The sequence below is a fragment of the Pseudopipra pipra genome, chromosome 5, assembly GCF_036250125.1.
Source record: "Pseudopipra pipra isolate bDixPip1 chromosome 5, bDixPip1.hap1, whole genome shotgun sequence".
Taxonomy (NCBI): domain Eukaryota; kingdom Metazoa; phylum Chordata; class Aves; order Passeriformes; family Pipridae; genus Pseudopipra; species Pseudopipra pipra.
Genome location: NC_087553.1, coordinates 46,927,978 through 46,947,229, shown reverse-complemented (window position 1 = coordinate 46,947,229; position 19,252 = coordinate 46,927,978). Strand labels below are relative to the sequence as shown.

The window sequence follows — 19,252 nt, the reverse complement described above, 5'->3', positions numbered from 1 at the left end:
GGGCTAAATGAGTAACTGTGGGCATCAACAGAATCAGTATTACACATGAGAAATAGAATCAGAGAATACAGGGAGTTGGAAGGGACCCATTAGGCTCATCAAGTCCAGCTCCTGGTCCTAAACAGGACAGTCCCAAGACTCACACCATCTGCCTGAGAGTGTTGTCCAAATACTACAGGGCCACATAATCTGTTTTCTAAAAATGTTTATTTTGTTTTTTTTTCCCTTGTGTTGCTACGAGAAAGCTGTGTCTACGCATCTGGCTATATGTATCCATGGACTGGACTGGTGAGAGATTGTATTTTTGACTCTGGAGAGAATCTGGGCAACTTCTGCTTCTCTGAAGTTGCACGTGAGTCACCTGTCTTGTGGTACAAACTTGATATCCTTGTAATAGCTTACAGAGAAATTTATTTCATGAGAGAGTTAAACATTTTACTTTGTGGGACTAAATTCATGGGCAAGTTGAGATCTGCTTCCTGAGAGGAAAAGCTAATTTTATATTCACCCAACTCACGATCCGATGTGACTGCTTCTTGAACAAAACTCAGTGCAATTTACAGCAACTTAATGTCCGAAGTTACAAGCCCTGGACTGGTATCCAGAGTACACAGTAAGAGTCAGTGATCAACAGAATGTAAACATATTCTCATGTCATCCTCTTAATTTCTCTCCTGTTCCAGTTCTTTGCCAAATAATAGTATTTTTGTTTGTACAGAAAAACGTGTCTGAGTGCTAAGCTACTTTTTTTGCCAGATCTCTAGTTCCTAATCCATTTTGAGGAGGGAAATAGGGACAGTATTTCCATTAAAAAATTGGTTATAAAAGTTGTTCCTCAGTAAAAGTATCTAATTTTGTCCTTTAGCATCCTCAAAACTGTCTGAATCACTTTCCAGAAACATTCGAGTCATGAAAGAGATCAAGCATAGGAAATAATAGCCTCAATGATTAAACTGCAAGCTATTGAAAATAGACTTGTAAAATATAGAATTTAATTTCAATACTAAGTCTTCCTGTATGCTCTATTTTAAGCTCTATGATTAAAATTACCTTTCTGATGTGTTTCATTCACTTTGAAGAGTTTGGAATTCAACAAGAGTAGTGTTCAGCTCAGTTAAGTCTGACTCTAAAACTCTTATTTCCCTATGATAATGTTTAATATGATAGGAAATTTTTTGCATCATTAGAGAGTAATGAAAAGGAACTTGTGTACGTCAATGTCATGGATGATAGGCTTGGATATATCCAGAATTCAAATTATCTCTGCAAATATACATCTCAAATTCAAATAACAATGGATTGTTAGCATTGTTAACCTTCTTAGAGCAGCATAAGCCATAGCAAGATTTTTCGAAGAAAGAGTACTCTTAAGCTATTTTAATGCATTACACTCAAACAGGTAAGTCTCCACAGCAGCAGAGTTGAAGGAAAAATGAATTGCTTTTGTAAAATTTGCATTTGGAACATAATATTCATTCTTTGCTCTTAGTAGTATTCCAAAGCAGCACTGGAATATGGAGTAACATATGGTAATTTCTGTATGTTTACAAGAAAAGCCGTTTTTCAAATAAACAGCCATTAACAAAACAATAGGGGCTTCTAATCTCATTAATCCTCTAAAAGATTGCTTAGACTGGATGGGGTATACAAAGCTCATGCTAGCCCGTGTCTCCATTTTATTATAATAACAGAAAGCTGCTGTCCCTGCTTCATATTCCCCATCCCCCATTCCTTCGATGGTGGATGCTATGAGTGTTGTAAAAATATGAAGTAAGGTCAGTGGTTGCTGTTCCTCCACAAGTGCTGGAGGCTGCAGCTATGTCTCTTTCATCCTTATGGTCGGATCCCAATTGAGACTTGTGCCACTTTCCAGGGAGCAAATTCCTCACAGGAATCAATTATCCTGGGAGGCAGGGAGGAGTATGAACTAAGATACAAATTGATCGTAGGGAGAGTGTTACAGAATAATGAGCAGCTGATGATTAAAAATGCACAGGATGCTGAAGGCACTCCCTTTCTGCATGTTTTCTGTTCCTGTTTTGCTTTGCTGACTCCCTGGCTCTACTGAAGGATCTCTGAATCAAGCAAAGGGAGAGACAGAGATTTTCTGTGCAGTGCAGAGACACCCACTGGTATATTTAAGTAAAAAAATTACCCTGCCTCAAAATGTGCAAGACAGCCATCTTAACTTTTGGCAATGAAATCAGAAACTGAAATTACTGAACATGAGGGAGTAACATCCTTCAGTGGGTATCCTAAATGTTAAATAGCTTACAGCATATAGCTACACATGGTGCATATAGCAGCCTGTGCTGTACATCTGAGGGGCCATGCTGAGTAGGCCAGCATCTCTGCAGCAAATCATCCTAGAGCTGACTTTGTGTTTCAGAGCTTCTAGCTGCAAAATGTAGCCTGAGGCAGTTTTGGAACCAAATAATATTCAGAGCAGACCTAAGACTGCTCTAAATCCAGGCAAGGGCTGAAACAATTTTATGGTCCTCACTGTAAGAAAGCAGTTAAGGTGTCTAAAAACTAGAGTTCATGAGAAGTTTGTGCCAGAGATTCAAAGCTCACTAATATTTCAAATGCCTCCTGTTCCATTACTATGTATTGTGCCAATATGCATAATCTAACCTGTTTACCCTAATATACCCTGCTATTCAGTCTTTTATTTCCCATTTTTTCTGCACCTTTGGTACCACCCAACTTTACAGTGTCCCCGTGGTGACAGCTCTTCTCTTCTGCATGTTTGTGTACACATACAATGCTCAGTATTGGATTAAGACACAGGAATTAAAGACCCAAGCCTAAATCTCCAGCTCCGGAATGATTAAATGAGAATCTATTAGGTAGGTTTTTTTTTTATGAACTATCTTTTTTTAACCTTGAACAAGCTTCTGATCCATATGGTTGTAAGAATACGATCTCCCTGAACTTGACATAATGGTATTTGGTGCAATCTGCAGACAGTAAAGCTGTAAGGTCAGTGCTATCTTGATTTTTAGGGGAGTCCAAATCCTTCCAGACATGCAAAAACTACCTAAGATGACAGCTAAAAATGAAGCAGTCGTCCCCCTTCTTACCTCAAGTTGCTGAAAAAAAAAGGACTTACAGCTGTCTCTCTACTGCAGGGACCTGATTTTTCATAAGGAGAAATGTATGTACTTTGGTATTACTCCCAGTGTCAACTGGGAGTAAAGGATTGATCATGAAGGCACAGGGGGCCCAAGGCTTCAGTCTGACGGTCTTGGAATAGCTGCAGCTTTCCACTCTCTGGTCCTTATTGCCATGCAGGTGGCATAACCTAGTCAAGTGTTATTTGTATTGTGTCTGCTACTGACTGTGTGCTATCTGTCACTCTCTGTACATATTAAGCATCACGGTTGCAGCCCTCCAAAAGTTGTGTTTCATATACAGTGGGAACTCATGTCTCAAAGTGTTGCAGGTTCCATGCTCCATCCCTCATGAGCCCTTCCTGGAGCAGCCATCACAAATTTGGCAGCTTGTGACTCTTCAATGGATCATGTGTCTACTGTGGCCCTGTTTATTTCCTCCAAGAGGGTGTGCTGCAAGCCCCATATTTGCCTTTTTTTTCCCTCTGGGAGTTTTGATTTCTGCAGCAATTTACAACGTGGAAAATACCACATGACTTGAGCTCAAGGGACAGGTAGAGGCTTTAAAAATAAATATTTAGCCTTTGTGGTAATGAAAAAGAATTAAGAAATATGGTCCTGCATAGAAGATGCAAAGTCCAGAAAATAAATTGAGGCTGAAGAAAAATCCGTCATTTCAAAATCATTGTTCTAACTTGGGAGGAGGGTATTAATTAAAAGTTTGAACCCGGCGTTGCCGGGCACTTCCCTCGAGGGTCCCGAGCATCACGCCTCTTGTCCAGCTGCACCCTTGAGGTCCGTACCGTCTCCTGCCTCTTTTTTTCCTGTGGTCCTTGGATGCCGGCGCGGTTGAGGGCCAATAGTCCAGGTATGGAAAGCAGCTTAACCTGGGTTTCTCCTCCCCTTCGGGCTCATGCAGAGCGCACGCCTGTGCCCGTGTGCCTGTTACTGTATCTGTGCCCGTGTGCCTGTGACTGCGTGTATCTGTGTCTGTGTGCCTGTGTCTGTGTGTGACTGTGTGTCTGCGTGGCTGTGACTGTCTGTGTGCCTGTGCTTGTGTGTGTCTGTGTGACCGTGTGTCTGAGTGACTGTGACTCTCTGTGTGCTTGTGCCGCTGTGAGAGCGGCAGCCGGTGCCGCACACGCTCCCTGGACAGCGCGGGGTGCTGTTCCACCTGCAGCCATGTGGCACAGCCAGCGGGACGGGCGCGGACGGAGGGATGCTGAGGCCCCGCGCCCCCGGCCCTGCTCACCTTCGCCCCTCCCGCTCTGCGGCGGCGCTTCTCAGCCCGCTCCTCCGCCCACCGCTGCCACCACTGCCGGCCGGTGCGCGCCCCCGCCCCACGACTCTCCTGACTCTCGTTTCACCACACTCCTCCCGCTCTTCAGGAACAGGGGAGAGCAGCCTCTATCCCCGCTCCCTCCCTCGCTCCCGCCTCACCTCTCCCCTCTCTCCCTCACCGCCGCGCTCGGGCACACGCGCGCTCCCGCTCGCTCGCGCACGAGTGACATCACCCCCGTCCAATCAGCCGCCGCCGCTCCCCGCGCCCCGCTCGGCCCCGCTCGGCCCCGGCGGCCCCGCGCGCGGCCGGGGCGGGGGCGCGCGGGCGGCTGTCAGCCCAGCCCAGCCCAGCCCAGCCGGGCCAGGACGCGCCGAGCCGAGCGGAGCCAGCCTCGCCGAGCCGCCGGGCCGGGCAGGCGAGGGCTCTCCGAGCCGTCCCCGGTGCGCAGCGGAGGCGGGGTGATAGCCCGGCCGTGCGGCGGCACTGCGCAGGTAGGGCACGGCTCGCTCGGCGGCGGGCGCGGCGATGTCGCCCCCCGCCCGCGCTGCGCAGCGGGGTCCGCGTTAGAGCCGGAGGGACAGGGCAGCGCAGCCCGCGGCACCGCGCGGTCCCGGGGAGGGGGCAGCGCCCCGGTGGGTTCCCCAGCTGCGGGCAGTCGCAACTTTAGCGATGCGGGCGGCGGGGCCCGGGGGGCTGGGGCAGGTGCGGAGCGCCAGGGAGCCCCGAGCCCTGCACGGCCCGCGGGCGGTACCGGGGCCCGGCTCCCGTGGGGCGGCGGCCGACACGGGTGGTCGCTGGGCACGGCAGCACTCGGCTCCCGGGCTGCCGAAAGCGGGGCCGCCAGCCCCGGTTAACCCCCGGCGGGTGCCGTCGTCCTGATCGTGGGCTGGCGGGGGGCCGGGATGCTGCCGCAGGGAAAGCCTCGTGCGCCGTTTCCTCTCCGGCTCCTACAGCGCGCGTATGGGTTTTGGCAGCGTGTAGAAAAACGCGTCCGTATCTTGGTCTTGCAGAGCGTCATTTCAGCACCGCGGGCTGTGCCGGAGCAGCCGCAGCCTCGCGCCGTCCGCTGACTTGTTTGCGTTTTGGATGTGTTTAATGGAGACCGGCTAAAAAGGTGTTGGGTTTTTTTCGTTGCACCTTCTTGCAGTAAAAGTATTAGTGTTTCACGCTATTTCCCCCTTGTAAAATGCTAATTATGCCGTTTTTCAGTGTCGCTTTTTCGTAAATGCCAGCAATTCAGACAGACTGTCATAACACCTGCTGGTGAGGGCAGAGATGCCATTGCTTGAGCTCCGCTAAAGGCACCTGGAGGCGCTGAGCTTGTCCGAGGTGCAGCGCCTGAGCCGCACCCGAATGAGGGGCTCTTTAGGAATTGCATCTGCTCTATGAAGCGCTGTTTAATTCTGCTTATAAAACCTGCCAGAGATTATCTATGCAGTTAATCAACTATGCTCCATTTAGTAATGAAAGTAAACTATGACCTCTGAGCTGCGAATGTTTTCAAGTGTTATATCCTAGCATACTTATATAACAATATTATAATGTAGTTATATTAAAGCACATAAAATATTTAAAGGTTTCTTAGCAGTTTAAAAATAAACCATTATGTAATTACTGGTCTGTACAACTTAGACAAAAACATGCCTTAAAAATGCAGCCCCCTTTGCAGAGGTGACTCTATCAAAGAAGGTCTTAACAAATATACTTTATTTAGTATAATTCTTTTGTATAAAATTACTTGTAAACCAGAAAAATAACAAATGCAGGACTTGAATTGCATAAGAACAGGGAAAAGCTCTCTGAAAGCACCCTGAAGTTATAAAAATTCTCAGTTTTTCCCTTATAGGATTAGTATCTTTTAAGTGTCCTTCTTGCACTGCACATACTGTAAAAATCCTTTTGAAAGGATGATCTTTGGCCCATATTGTATAGGTAATAATACTCAACCAAAATTTCTTTAGTAAGAACTTTCCTTAATTTTTCCAGAAACTGTTGGTAGTATGAACCTTTTGTTTGGTTGTTCACATTCAAATGTGTGTCATCACCATCAGTTTGTTAGTTTTTGTAGTTGGCATGATAACAAAACATACTTTTTCCGTCCCTAAATTTTGCAAAAAATAAAAATAACCTCAGCAAAGCACTTCTGTCCTTGTCCATGTTTGTATTATCCACAATGCTATTCAAAACCAACAAGAGATTTCCAGTTTTACTTCTAACAGATACTAAAAAGTAATGCAACCTCAGCATAGCTTCACAAGTAATGCAGGAACCTACTTGATTTCATAGAATCTTAAACTGAGTGTCTTAAACACCTGTAGAAGAAATCTCACATTATTAAGGTTATGGAACAAAGAGATTTCAAGTGCCTTTTTGAGCATGTCCTTCTGATACAGTTTTAACTACATGATTGCATACTATCTTTTTTTTTTGTCCTACAGGAACTCCTTTCTCATTCACTGCATGGGATAGATGGAGCTCACTTAACACAATTCAGTATTTTTCATTGATCGTTGTGTGAGCCCATGATTTATTTATTCCATGTTACTTGGCTCTGCTTTGAAGACAGAACTGATAACATCTGTATGGGCTTTGCTAAAGTGCTTATCATTATGTGATCAGAATGCATCACAAAGAATTATTAGTTTATCAAAATCTACCTAAGATGAGACAAGGCTTTTACAGATGGTGAACAGAGGCACAGAGAGGGTTAGGTGAAAAGTATTTACTCATTTTTGGTGTCCAATTTGAAATATCTACAATTCTTATAAATATTTTTGCTCAAGTTATACCTGCTGTTGTTTTTTTGTAGCAGTCCTGGGTGCTCCACATATCTGAGAGTGGATGGGGAAAAAGAGGAATTCACAGTTAATAACAAACTATGGAAATTTTGGGTTAAGTGGTATGCTTGTATGAGAGTAAGAGGGAGGAATGGGGAGAACTACAGAAGGGAGGACTTTAGCCATTAAAGCCTTTGTGGCATATTACAGAGCCCCTGTCTCTTTTTCTTTCTGCAAGCCCTCCCTCAGTCAGTACACATATTCCTGTTCTTCAGTAGATAAGACAAGAGTCCTACCTGCATTAGGTTCTGTATCGTCTTCATGTGCCTACATGTCCCCTATACTTTCTTAAAATATAGAAGATTAAAAAAACCCCAACAAACAAAAACCCAAGAAAACACAGAAGTTAAATTTTCAAAGTAAATTCCTTTTTGTCTTACTGCATTGGACCTACAGTGGTTATCAAGAGGATTGGAAAAGTTGAATCCTTTGCTAAAGCTCTTGAGCTTTCACCATTATGACTGATAGCATTAAGAGAGTGCAGTCCCTTTCATGTACAACAGTGGTAAAGCAGAACAGCATAACTCGTAGTGCATTTGTTCAGGTAGTGGAAAAGTAGTTGCAGACTGTAGTCCTTTCTGTTCTAGGATTTAGAGAATGTATCGTGGTGGATGAGGGATGTTGTGACAGTCTTGTGCAAGCACAGTCCTTTTCACATCACTGTTTCTATGGATCCTACTGACAGTCTCCTATTCATCCTGTAGCCAGTCTCAATCTTAATTTTTCAAGTGTTCCTGGTATTGACCATTCCAAATTTCAGTTTCTTGTCTCAGTCAGTCCTGTCTCTCCTTGCTTTTTGCCTGTCAGCATTCCTTCCACTTATTTTTCTTTATTCCTTGGAGCTTCCTCCTGTTAATTTGCCACATCAGTCCATTCTCCAGTCACTTCTTCTGTGCTTTTATTTTTGGCATTTTTTTAAAGTAAAAGACCCTTGCTGAAAGAAATAAAAAAAAAACCTGTTGTGTTTTTCCTCCATTGTTCCTTTTAAAAATTGAACTCTTGAAGATATTTTTCAATGTGACATGTAGTTTGTTTATATGCACTGGCAGAAAGCAAGGACAGACAGGACACTTTGTCCAAGTTCTAGATAGTTGTAAACATTAGAAATATTGAGCAACCTAAGTAGTCCTAATTATGAAGAGAAATCAGCAATCCTGACTGTAGCATGTACTGTATTTTTGCATAGCTAAATTTAATGGGTTTCTGTGCTGGCAAATTAAATATATGATGATTTGGGTTTTGTTAGGATTCATTCTGAGTTTTTCATTTTATGTTAAAGTTTTGTTATAGCTACTTTAGAGAAGTATTTACAAGACTATATAAGTCTCTCACTGAATTGAGACCTGGATTAAACTGGTGGAGTTACCACTACACCATAGTCATCATCATTTTGCCTACTCTGGCCTCAAATCAGGAGGCCTGGAGACACACCATCTATAACACTGCTGTTTCCTTTGAGAATGCCCGCAGGATCACTCTCGAGGAGAAAAGACAATGCAGAAAAGATCGGGTCCTGCAGAAGATGCCACCTAAGGAGTCTTTCTGCTGTGCCTTTTGCAATCGGACATGTCTGTCTCGTATTGGCCTCATAAGCCACCAGCGTGCTTGTAATATACATGGATAGAGCCTTCCTAAATCTTCGTTTGTGAAGCCTAGCCATGATGATGATAGTATTTTGTTTACATAAGATAGTCTTTTTGATGTGATAGAATAGTATTTGCAATAACTTAGTAGCTCTCATGTCTGAAATGAGGGGCATGGTTGAGCTATGGTTTGCACTACAGGCTGAAAATTTAATGTGAGACAGTATGTTAAAATAAAGAAATATAAATGTATGTGTTTGACAAGTTCTTTGTATTTATATAATACTTTTATAATTGACACATAGTGGCCAGATTATACATTGTTACCATGCAAACAAGTTATCTTGGACATAGATCACGATTTAGTCATGAGATGAGTGATCTTTTTATAGCTTTATTGGAAACTTCCTGCTTTACCACAGACAATTCAACTTTCTCCACTTTAGCAGGAGTTGAACACAAGCATAACTGTAAGTTGCTGTTGATTCCTGGTCAAGCCAGTATTCAAAGTTGTTATGCATGAACTTAAATTTACTGCTGTATTAGTTTCTGCATGAAATTTGTTTTCTTTTCCATAAAATATGAGTAATGGACTTCAGCTTAATGAGTGCTAAATTTAATTTGTTTGTAAAAATTAAGGAAAGGTGTTTATATGTTCAGTTGAGCATTGGAACAGGTTACTCAGGGAAGTTGTGCAGTTTCTCTCCTTGAAAGTTTTAAAGACAAATAGATAAAGCCCCCAGAAACCAGATTAAACATATTCACTGACCCTGCTTTGAGCAGGAGGTTGGGCTGGAAGTCTCTTGACGTCCCTTACAATATGAATTATCCTGTGACATTCGGGCATCCCTTACGGCCTGAAATATCCTCTGACATTATTCTGGCATTCTCTGAGGGGGAAACACCAATATACATTCTGAACAGTACTTCCTGAAAGGGGGAGGATGGCTGTGCCAGCAGACAAAATATTCAATGCGTGAATGAAATATTTGATGTTACAGACTGAATTCCCTTTATAGTTTACATTGGTGATTGTATTTAAATGCACTGCTAGATTTGCTGTGTTCATTAGGTAGGCTTGATGTTATATTATAGGTCTGTTTTAAGGGAGATAAGTAGCTAAGGGAGATTGAGTAGCTTGGTCTGTTAACCTTGGTATGCTGTAGCAAGTTGTAGTACTTAATCTTCTGTTTCATTGGAAGGAAGGATCCCTTTTATTAATACAGGTGTTTTATATTAAGAAACTTGTATTTTTAATACAAAATCTCATACTCTTAATGTGAATGTAAATATTTAAAACAAACACTGAATGATGCTGCGTGGAACAAGCTGTTTATGTTGTATCAGTGTTGTTCTTGTTTAAGGTGCTAATCTTTCTGGGAATGATCAGTGCTTGCTGAATGAGGGAGATAACTAATTGCCTTGTCTTAAGCAGAGGGATGGGACAATAGAAAACGGGTTCTAACATATCAGCTGCAAGGAGATGGGAAATTTTGGATTCACCATAACTGGGATAGAAGTCCATTTTAAACTTCTGTGTTCTGTAAAACCAATGAGTTTTTGGAGTTCCTGCTTACAGTTCAAGTAATATGTGATGCAGTGATGAAAATGTAATTTCTTGAAAGCTGTCTTGATTTTTTGTATATCATAAATTCACCTTTCACATATAGCTTTGTTTTTCACAGGGTTTGTTCTTCAGGCTTTTTATGTTCTAGACTAATCACAGTTTAGGAGAAATAAACCAATTTATTTTATTTCTTCTGTGACAAAAGAGAAACAGCCATATACCATAAATATTTCCAAATGGAAACTTCCTTCTAGGTAACTGTATTTTCAACTAGAATGTGTCCTTTGCCAAGTATTATTAGCAAACTTGTAAAAGTGCCTGCTAGGATAACTTACCTGTTGATAAGGCTTGGTGTTTCTGGAAGTGTGAAGACTCACTGCTGTGAACACTACTGCTGCTGCTAGTAGTACTTTCAGATAAAGCATTTTTTCACTAGGAACATTTTTGACCAAAGCAAAAAGAAAATAAGATAAATGAGAAAGAGCAGCTAGCAATACATATTTTTTGTTTTCTAAATTTCTTCTTCTGAAGAATAAGGTCATCTCTCTTTTGTAGTATTGCCAAAAGCCCAGCTCCCCTTTCATCAGCAGTCTACAGTTTACTTCTTTTATAAAAATGAACTTTGGAATATTGAACAGTTTCCACTTCAGATTTTCATTATAAAGGAGCTCCAAGGGACACCAGATCTGTTGAAGGAGATCTTGGGAAGCCAGGCATTCTGAAACGCTCTTTTTTTCCCCCCTTCTTGTTCTTCTTGTTGTCACTCCGTGAACTCAGGCTTTGCTCTGAATTTTTATTTACCTTTTCTCTCTGATTTTTCGTGACCTTTCAATAATTCAAAAAAACTTTAATGTATTTTGAAAAAGTACCCAATTCTGCCACCTAAACTAAGTGTAGCTGTGATATCCCTGGAAAACACATAAACAGGTCATCGCAATGGCAAAAATTAGTCTACAACTTGACTGTAATAGGTTGTTTTTAAAAGTCACAAAGATGAAAAACTACTGTGAAAGTTCAGCATTAACTAATCTTTAAATATTATGTATAATTTTTGTTTTGATTGCTTTAATTTATTTCTTTTTATATAACACATAAGAACTCTGCCAGCTATTATAAAACAAGCAAATAAAAACCAAACAAAACAACTAAAGGATAACTACTGGAACAGTGCCAATGCTGACTTCCATTCTAAACAACTGGGGTGATAGTTATACTTTGTTTAAACGTCTTCCATGTCAGTTTTGCATTAATTATTATCAGATGGATACTTTGGTTATGGGTTCTAGTTTTAGATTTATGGTTTTTTTTTTTTTATTTTAGTCACTGTAGGAGAAAAAGTTTATCCTCAGAGTTATGAAGGGAATGCTGAATAAGATCCTAATTTCTTTGGCTCATCGTAATAGTTCACTGCCTCTTTCATTTCTTGGTGTTGATCTGCCTCATCCAAAAGTAGGTTTTTGCAAAATTTACTGATGCATTAAATTACAGGAGGTGGTGAATAATTCCTATCACAACCAATTTAACTCATAATTCTTGTCTTTCTATAAAGAGTTTATCTGTGTAAGCATAGCACTAGCAGTTTAGATGAAGAATTAATTTCCTTTTAAATAGCTGATATTTACAAAATAAGAATCTGGAAAGCACCAGCAAAACCTAATTAAAATAATTTTTAAAATTACTTCATGGAAAAAATACTTAAGTATCTTATCTGACATATTAACCTTATCCAGTCACTATTACATTAACTTATATTTGTGTACTCAAACATATCTGTATGCAGGGTCTTTCCCCCCATGCACTCCTGTTTGAAGATAGTGAGCTGAAGAAGAAAGTTATCTCTATTAAAAATACTCCAAAAATAATAAAAGGGAAGAGAGGCAGATAATCTCCAGTAGGGTGATTTTGAAAAAAATGAGTTTAGAAATTACTAATTGCATTGTTAAAATGTCAGTGTAAAAACTACTTTATTTGCATTGTATTACTGAAATTAACAAGAAAAAAGTGTACTTACTTGGTAGTGGATGCTTTTTATTCCTGGGGATTTTCTGCCAATATGTGCAAAAAATGAGTCATTACTGGGGGAATTTTCGTGAACTGAAATATTTCTCCCCGTTTCTTCTTGGAAAAATCATTTTGAGTATGAATCAGGAGCAAGACCAATGTAAATTATCCCTCTGGGATAGTGGAGTGGATAATTGTTTTAAAAATATTAAATAGCTTTTTGTTTTTAATGTGATGTTGATCTGTGTTTTATCAGCGAAGAACACTTGAGATAACTAAAGGTTTTTGAGTGAAAAAGACTTGATTGTGTTTTCATTACCAACAAGTTGTAGGTTCATTTATTGTTAGGCTGTGTGATTACAAAATGGGAGTTTGGGGCATGGAGGAAAGTGGTATGCTGAGAAGAAGGGTTAATTTGCATTTAGCTGTATAGGTGGAACACAGAAAAAGGTAAATCTGACTAAACTAAGTATTTGTTGTTGTGGAAGTGGGAGATTTTAATCTGCTGCTCAGAATGGCAGAGTCCTACAGAAACTTAAAGGCATAAAGAAAGTTTTGTGGTTAAAACAGCCCTAGGTTTGTAATAAAGCACAGCTGTTCCCACTTCCGCTCACATTCTTTTATTGTAATACATTCTATGGGTTCTCTACAGACTAGCTGACCCAGTCTTAAATGTGGCTGAACCATAAAACCTGTTTTGTCTCATTTCTGTGAGATCTTGCTTGAAGCGTTCAAAAGATATAAAGACTTTTTTTCCTTCAGAGTGGTTAACTCCAGTGCAATGTGATGTTTGTATCTGAAGTTACAGCAGCTTCATGTAAGTCAGACCTTGTCTATGCAGGTACTGAGAGGAAGCACAGAGGTTTGGGAGTTTATTTTATTTTATTTATTTTTTACTAGGACAACTCTGAAATAACTATACCTATTGTTATTATATTACCATATACTTACATATTACCTCAGTTTTATTTACATTCATGTAGCAGGCTTCTGTGACCTACTGAATATTTTTAGCTGATCTACCCTGGCAGTGCTGCTACCATAGTATTTAAACTGACAGTGATTACATAAAGCCTGCAAATAGGCACTAAGGTTTCCCATATGTATGTTGGGATTTTTTTTTTTAGTTTTTAAAAAACAATAATCAAAACAAGCAAACATCAAGCACACCGGTACTGGTGTGACAAGAAAAGAAGGGAGAGTGTGGAAGAAATATATGTGCCTTTTTGGCCACTGTCAAAGGAATTATAATATGCCACATAAACCAATGAAAACAGGTCAGAATTTACTGCTGTGTTGTTATTTAATACTACCAAAGCACCTACATATTTTATGTAACAAAACTAATCAGCTTTCAGATATTCTTTGCAGACCAACTTGAAGAAGAACCAGTGGATTAATATAAGCACAGTAAAGGATATAGAGCACCTTGAAATGTAATTTTTATTTCATCAGTTTAGCACCTGTCTGTAGAGTCCCTTGCTCAGGTTAGCACTCTTGTAGGTAGAACTATTTTGATACTTGTTTGTGACTGAACTAAAGCACTCCAAACATACAGGATATTCTTGGCCTATTTTTCAAGGATTTTCATGATTAATGAGATATTAATCTTTTTTTATAGATACCAAATCTCTTTATAAATGTTTCCAAATAAAGGTAATCTTTCTTATTTGGCATATTATACATATTTTTGCATGCATTTGTGACTTAACTATGTATAATGGGACCATTTTGAGGGAAGAGTTGTATTCTACCAATTAATTTATATTTCAATATATTGGGAGGTGGGTGCACTTACAATGTTGAGCTTTTGAGTTGCAAAGTTTTGCCTTATTACATGTAGATAAGTAGAAGCATCTGTATTCAAGTTTTTCAGTCAGTCAGATCAAGGAGGCTGCTTTAGAAGACAGCTGAAAGCAATGAAGGAATCCTTCACGGATTTAAAGTCATTATCCAGAATTTTAGGTTTAAATGTTTAATCAGTGCAGTATGATATGAAAGCAGAAATATTTGTTGCAGACTTTTAGAAATATTCTCTCAGGGTTTTACAGACAGTTGCAAGTAGTGTTTTGGTTAGATTTTTTTTTTTTAATTCTGACTGCAGAAGTGAATAAAAACATTACTGTGTCTCTTTTTTCTCTGTTGGTCTAGTGACAGTTGGCAGGTGCTGGCTTCCAGTAAGTGAGAGTTTTTAAGTTGCACAGCTTGGTAATTGGCATAGAAATTTAGTAAGAAAATTGCCTCCTTCTCTTATGCTACAATACAGGCTTTCTAAGACAAGTTATTTTTCTCTTCCAGAGAAAATCAGCCATTATTAAATTTTCCCAAAGAAAGAGTGCATACATGTAGCCAGCATGAGGAAGAAGTACTTGTCCTCCAAAGGGCTTGTGTCACTAAAAGCCGACAGCTCAGTCTCACCTATATTTTTGAAAACCAGTGTAAGAATGGAAGTTGAAGTGGGTGCCAGTTGGGAAAAACTTTAGGGATACCTCTGTGAAATGAGTGGCAAAAGATAATACTGTACAAGGAAAATAGTTGTCAATTTGCATTTACGCAGAGAATGGCTTCTTTTCCCCCCTCATTAAAAATAACATTTCTATAGTGTGCATATGAAAATATGATTCTTTACTCCTTCATTTTTCTTTTCTTTCGCTTCTTTGGTTATTTAGGTTTTTTTTAATGGAGCAAAGTGCAGTGAAGGGTAAGTTGTCTTGTGAGATATTACTGCTGAAAGACACTTAGAAGTGTATTTTGCTTTTAACAGTTTTTGAAGATTGTTGCAATGTGTGTGGGTACAAATCATAGTGCACTTAAAGCAAGAATTACAGAATTCACAGAAATCAGTCATTCTGTGAGACTTGTGGAGTCCCTTCATGCATCAGATACAAGATCTGAGCTGATCATGTCTTATAGTTTGTAGTATCTCTTCTTCTTAATAAAGGCCTAAGACACCATTTATTTGAGTATATTGTTGGAGACAAATTGTATAAAGAACAAGACCACATGTTGAAAAAAATACATTATTCTGCAGGGTAGTGTATGTCAGGGTGAGCAGGAGATTGATCCTGATCTCGTTTAGAGCATGTAAACATGTTTGTAAATTCTCTTTTCTGTGATACGGGAGTGAGTCAGAGAAAGGTATTCCAATCAAAATGTATTAGAACCACTTTTATTCATTAATCTTTTGTTATGGACAGAATAAGACTGTTATTAAAAGCAGATAACTATTTGCATGGTATATTTGCTTGTTTCCTCCCCCTGTTCTCATCCCCACAGGCACACACACTATCACACAGACACTGCAACACAGGCATCACTCGCAGTCCAGCCCAGCTGTTCACTCACCAGGGAGCTGCACTGGTGTGAGAGTGGCCTCTGGGCAGGTGTGCAGAGAGTCCCTCACAGGTCCCAGGTTTCCTCAGCAGCACATGCAGAGCTGGTGTCTCTGCACAGCTGCCACTGGCACCTTGGATATGGACTGAGCTGCACAGCCCCCTCGCTGGCACTGGCATGGCCTGGTGGCCTTACACATGCTCAACATGCTCTTAGTCTTTCATTCTTGAAGATACAGCAGGACAACAAATCTCCATACATTGTTAGTCTTTGACAGACTTTTACACCTTCTCGGCATATACGTTTCTCTTTTTAGTTTGCTCTTTTCTTCTGCCTGTCACTTGTCCACACTTACAACTTCCATTTACAGAAACTTCCAGCAGTACGGCTTTTATGACAACACAAGTCTTGTACTGGTACTTTATCGTGAAACTGTAGTGGGATATCACTGACCTGTGAAACACTTTTCTCAACTTTCTTTCTATCTTTTATATTTGGAATTTAACTGTAATCAGTTTGAATTTTGAAATTTCTTTTCATATTCTGATTTACTTCTATGGAGGTTTTGTTATTGTTCCAACTGAGTGCAAGTTCAGTTCCATTTTCCAATTCTTATAAAAATAGTAACAAAAATGATAATTTTATCCAACTTTTGTTATGCAATTCCAGTGCAAATGTATTTATTATAACTAAGTGAACTATTTCTGCAGAAGTAGTCATCTTTATTTCAAGATTGTCCTTCCCCTTTCTCAATCCCAAATATTATTTTTTACCTTTTACCAGAGTTCCATAATTAAAATTTCTGCCCTTGAAGCTCATTTTACAATGAAACTTTCCAGTTGATGTTGAAAATGGAGAGAAGTTAGATCTAGTGGTTTCCTATAACTTTAAGGTATGTTGCACCCTCTGCAGGTTTTGTATTTCCAAAAAGAAAGCTTTATGGATTTCCACTGTGATTAGCTGGTTATTAGGTCCGACACTTAATCGCAAGTGTGTAAATGTGCATTGGGAATAATTTAGCTGGGGAGTGGCACTGACATAAAACTTTTTAATGAGCTTTATCTGCAGACAACTTTGAAAATGAGAAGTAATTTACATAACATTTTATTTTGTCCACAAAGAGTTTATTAATTCAGCTTTTTAGCTGCTATCATTGGACATCTTTCCAAGTACTATTTGTTCACTGCAAGTAAGATGAAAAGATCTGACCTGTAAATGTGAAGAGCGCTACAATTGCTCTTCTGTCAATGCTATTCAATATTTTTCTATCAAATACTTTTACTACCTAAAGTTATTTCCATATATTATATTTCTACATGCCTGAACAATATTTGAACCCTCTCCTAATGGGATTCCCTTTATAACCTACTGACGTAGTTGCTTGGAGGTCACTCCAAGTATCTTTGTAGATTCTTAAGCACTATATATAATGTTGGCATTATACAGAAATTGTTGCCAAATACCTCTGAAATTGTTGGGTTAACAGAACCCTCTAACACTGCATTTTTAGTGATAGAAAGCAAGGCATTACTTTATTCACAGCTCTGGGGTACATCTTTGGGCAACAAAATCTCAGCCTCCCCACAGATGCAGATTCTAAGCTTTTTTACCTATTTATTCATTTTTAACAAATTAATATTCATTGATTCTAAATTACATAATTTTCTTTCATTAATTAATATTCTATCTTCTATTGGTCATGGATTTCTCTCTTTCCCTGCTAATTAGTCCGTATTTTTAGTCTTTTTAGTATATTTTTCCTCTGGTAGGGACTTTCTAACTCATTACTAAGTCTTTTTTAGCAGTTTCTTTATCTTCTGGTTTCTGCAAAATGTCTTTGTGGTCCGTAAATTCTGTATTCCAGATGTCCAACTTCAACAATAAATCTTTCTCTCTCAGACTTTGTTTATTGATGCATATCAAGGTTAGCTTAACAAAGTTTACAGTTTCATTGCTTTTTCCAAACTGTGTTCTCACAGTGGCAGCTTATGTTAAATTCTGCTGAATGCTAACTAGAAGTGATGTAAGACCTAACACACCACTTATGATTAATTAAAACAACTAACTGAAAGGTTAATTAAAACCATTAAAAAAATTAGAAAAGTTATATAATTTCCATCAAACTTGTAATATTCCATCAGATGATCTCTGAGTTTTCTCCTGTAGTACTCAATTACTCTCCATGGATAGATATGTAGAACAAGGATGAAATCGTTTATCATTCTGCAAAAGCCATTTCACTGTCTCTATGTTGATTTGTCTGCAAATGGAATGACTGTATTTGAAGAAGAATTTTTTAAATATTGCTTATGATCTAATACTTTTCATTTCTGAGGCTTCCTAAAGGCATCTCAAATACTTAAGAATGCAGGTAAATTTAGGTTCTGCTTTTCACCTCTGAAAAAAACTGAATTTCTTGTCACTTGGCGGTAGACATCAATCTAGTTGGATTTACCACTTTAGAAGACAGGTATGTTATGCCTCTGCTTTTTGGTGTCTGTAGGTGCTTATTATTTTATATATCCTTTTGATATAGACTAAAACATAGAGTGATGTTTTAATTTAATTTCAAGATTCTTAATTACCTGAACATTTCATTTGGCTCTGATATGTACCTTCGAGCATATTGGCTGCAGATTGTTCGCTTGATGGCTTCCCTGTATGGGGTTGTCAATTTCATGGGATGAATAGCTCAGGAATTTTGGAGGCATTCCATACTTTGTAACTGTACAGTGAATTGGAATCCCATTAATTATTAATAAAAAAATGTAGTTCAGGTTCTTTAGGATTCACTAAACTGTATTTTTAAATGGCATGTTTATAATTCCAAATCTAGTAATAATTTTTTAAGAACCAGCAAGTAAATTAGACAATTAGATTTAACGAAATTTAAATAAAAGCTGTATTCTCTTAGGAACTTAGTATCTGTGTCTGTCATATTTTGGGTTTTATTTTTGTTCCAAATGATTATGCTAATATAACTAAACAATTTGAATTTGTCACCACTGTTACCATAGACATCTTAAGAATAAATATTTGAATACCTGAGATTGTAGTAAATAAAAAAAAAAATTACGTTTATGATTTTAGATCCATAGAATCATTGAGGTTGGAAAAGACCTTTAAGATCATCAGATCCAACCATAAACCTAACACAGCCAAGTCCACCACTGAGCCATGTCCATAAGCGCCCAATCTACATACATTTTAAGTATCTTCAGGGATGGTGGCACAATCGCTTCCCTGGGCAGCCTGTTCCAGTGCTTGACAACTCTTTTGGTGAAGACATATACCCAATGTAAACCTCCTAGATGAGACCACTTCCTCTTGTTCTATTGCTTGTTACATAGAAGAAACTTGACACCCACCTTGTTACGGGTAGTTAGGTAGTCCTCAGCAATAAGGTCTCCCCTCAGCCTCCTTTTCTCCAGGCTAAACCTCCCCAGCTCCCTCAGACACTCCTCACAGGACTTCTGCTCCAGATCCTTCACCAGCTTTATTGCCCTTCTCTGGACACACTCCAGCACGTCAATGTC

At 39.3% G+C, this 19,252-nt stretch overlaps 1 protein-coding gene across 1 annotated transcript in view; it reads left to right on the top strand.

The window, feature by feature from the left end:
- Positions 1–4,713: 4,713 nt before the first annotated feature.
- Positions 4,714–19,252, top strand: part of CNTN1 (contactin 1) — a 228,760-nt gene continuing 214,221 nt past the window's right edge. The window contains exon 1 of the mRNA XM_064655893.1: positions 4,714–4,886. The gene's annotated coding sequence lies outside the window, so the exon portion shown is untranslated. The remainder of the gene's footprint in view (positions 4,887–19,252) is intronic.